The sequence below is a fragment of the Bison bison genome, unplaced genomic scaffold, assembly GCF_000754665.1.
Source record: "Bison bison bison isolate TAMUID 2011002044 unplaced genomic scaffold, Bison_UMD1.0 scf7180017864063, whole genome shotgun sequence".
NCBI lineage: Eukaryota > Metazoa > Chordata > Mammalia > Artiodactyla > Bovidae > Bison > Bison bison.
Genome location: NW_011494635.1, coordinates 11,389,584 through 11,392,692, shown reverse-complemented (window position 1 = coordinate 11,392,692; position 3,109 = coordinate 11,389,584). Strand labels below are relative to the sequence as shown.

The 3,109-nt window shown below is 44.6% G+C and overlaps 1 pseudogene; it reads left to right on the top strand.

Moving 5' to 3' along the window:
* Window positions 1-1,211: 1,211 nt before the first annotated feature.
* LOC104986044 lies at window positions 1,212-2,616 on the top strand (annotated as a pseudogene).
* Window positions 2,617-3,109: the final 493 nt, after the last annotated feature.

Here is a 3,109-nt window from a genome sequence, read left to right as displayed (position 1 = left end):
TGCATTTCAGGCAGATTCTTTACTGACTGCGCCATTAGGGAACTTTAATGGCAGAAAGTGAAGAGGAACTAAAGAGCCTCTTGATGAAGGTGAAAGAGGAAAGTGAAAAACCTGGCATAAAACTCAACATTCAAAAAACTAAGATCATGGCATCTGGTCCCATCAGTTCATTCAGTTCAGTTCAGTCTCTCAGTCATGTCCAACTCTTTGTGACCCCATGAATCACAGCACACCAGGCCTCCCTGTCCATCACCAACTCCCCGAGTTTACTCAGACTCACATCCATCGAGTCAGTGATGCCATCCAGCCATCTCATCTTCTGTAGTCCCCTTCTCTTCCTGCCCCCAATCCCTCCCAGCATCAGAGTCTTTTCCAATGAGTCAACTCTTTGCATGAGGTGGCCAAAGTACTGGAGTTTCAGCTTTAGCATTAGTCCTTCCAATGAACACCCAGGACTGATCTCCTTTAGAATGGACTGGTTGGATCTCCCTGCAGTCCAAGGGACTCCCAAGAGTCTTCTACAACACCACGGTTCAAAAGCATCAATTCTTCTGTGCTCAGCTTTCTTTATAGTCCAACTTTCACATCCATACATGACCACTGGAAAAACCATAGTCTTGACTAGACGAACCTTTTTTGGCAAAGTAATGTTTCTGCTTTTTAATATGCTATATAGGTTGGTCATAACTTTCCTTCCAAGGAGTAAGTGTCTTTTAATTTCATGGCTGCAATCACCATCTGCAGTGATTTTCGAACCCAAAAACATAAAGTCTGCCACTGTTTCCACTTTTCCCCCATCTATTTTCCATGAAGTGATGGGACCAGATGCCATGATCATAGTTTTCTGAATGTTGAGCTTTAAGCCAACTTTTTCACTCTCCTCTTTCACTTTCATCAAGAAGCTTTTGAGTTCCTCTTCACTTTCTGCCTTAAGAGTGGTGTCATCTGCAAATAGAAGGGGGGAAAGTGGAAGCTGTGATAGATTTTATTTTTGCCTGCTCCAAAATCGCTATGGACAGTGACTCCTTGGAAGGAAAGCTATGATAGACCTAGACAGTGTATTAAAAATCAAAGAGATGGCCTCCAGAGGGGTCAGGCCATTGAGGGCTGACAATGATTGCCCAGCCCAGCAACAATGCAGCATGGTGGGCCTTGTGCACATCTGTGGTGCCAGAAGCATCTGCCAGGTGTGCTTGCATTGAACTGAGAAGATGTCCCTGTACGGCAACCCGGGAGTGGCGACCAGTGACTCAAAAACAGAAGGCTGGTCCAAATACTTCAAACTTCTGCATTCTCAGCACCAGGTGAAGAAGGTAGCTCTCACTCAAGCCAAGAGCCAGAGGACAAAACAAAGTGCAATCCTTCCTCCAGCAATTGGCCTGAATCGAAGTGGCTTTTCATGAGCAACAAATAGTGGACCCCCCACCACACATGACCACGGGCATCAACGACCGTTTCCAGCCAGTTTTCTGCAGGATAAGTGTTTATCCCCTCAGCTGATGTACAGGATCCCATGTTTCCTAATGATTATAAGAAAGTAGTGAAGCACCAAAGAGAAGAGTAACAGAGACAGCAAGAACTGGAAAGACAGAAGGAAACAGAAGAGAGAGAAAAAGGCATAAATAGACATGAAGCTAGTGGATTTTCCAGGTGCACCAGATCCAGATTCTGTTGAAGATGTAGATTATGAGTGAGAGAGGAGGAAAAGAATAAGGGCGGAGCCACCATCACACCCCGCCATGTCTCTTGTGGAGAAGGACAGAGTTACCCCAAGACGTCCCTTATGAAGAGGATTCGCCACCTCGCTCACAGTCTTCCAAAGTTTCTATCCCTTCCACAGTGTACAAGGAATAGGACAGACTGCGATCCCAGACAACCAGCATTGGCAACTCTTTCCTCGCCAACATGGGGGGCAGGGTAGTACATAAATTTATGCAGAAATAAGGCTTCTGGGAAGGCCAGGGTATCAGGAAGCAAGAGCAGGGTCTGAGCACAGCACCATCAGTGGAGAAGACCACCAAGTGGGGAGGCAATCATCGTGGGCCAAGCCACCGAGATAGAGGCAACCAAGAAGTTGAATTGAAATCCACTAGCTAAAATACTTGTGCCCTACCAAAGTGATCCTAGTCAGGAACAGGGTTGGTGCAGGAGAGGTGGATGAAGATTTGGAAGTTGAAACCAAGGAAGAGTGTGAAAAATATGGCAAAGTTGGAAAATGTGTGATATTTGAAATTTTTGATGGCCCTGTTGATGAAGCAGTGTGAATATACTTAGAATTCGACAGGGTTGAGGCAGCAATTAAAACTGTTGTTGATCTGAATGGGAAAAGTTTTGGTGGCCAGGTAGTCAAAGCATGTTTAAGAAAGAAGAAAGAAAGTCGCTCAGTCGTGTCCAACTCTTTGCGACCCTATGGACTGTATCCTACCAGGCTCTTCCATCCATGGGATTTTCCAGGTAAGAATACTGGAGTGGGTTGCCATTTCCCTATCCAGGGGATCTTCCCCACCCAGGGACTGAACCCAGGTCTCCCACAGTGTAATTTTACATGTAAAACATGTAAAAAGCATGTTTAATTTGCATAAATTCAGGGTCTTGTATTTGGCAGAACAAGTTTGATTTTAAAAACTAGAGGCTGAGTCATCTCCAGTGATCCTTATGATAAGTAGTAGTGACCATGCTTTATCACAAGTGTTTTAAATGAAGGTATTCTAGACTGTGTTCTTTCCAGATGATGATTGAGAAGCTAATTTTTAAAAAATGGTACCAGGTACAAAAACAGTAACAGAACTTAGCTATTTTTGAGGTTTTTGTTTTTAACCTTTTTTTTTTGGAGTGTGCTTGTAGTTGTTGCTCAGTCACTCAGTCATGCCTAACTCTATGAAACCCCACAGATGGCAGCATTCCAGGCATCACTGTCCTTCATCTCCCCAGTGCTTGCTCAAACTCATGTCCATTGAGTTGGTGATGCAATCCAAACATCTCATCCTCTGTCATCCCCTTCTCTTCCTGCCCTCAATTTTTCCCAGCATCAGGGTCTTTTCCAATGAGTCAGTCCTTCATATCAGGTGGCCAAAGTATTGGAGTCTCAGCTTCAGCGTTAGTCCTTCCA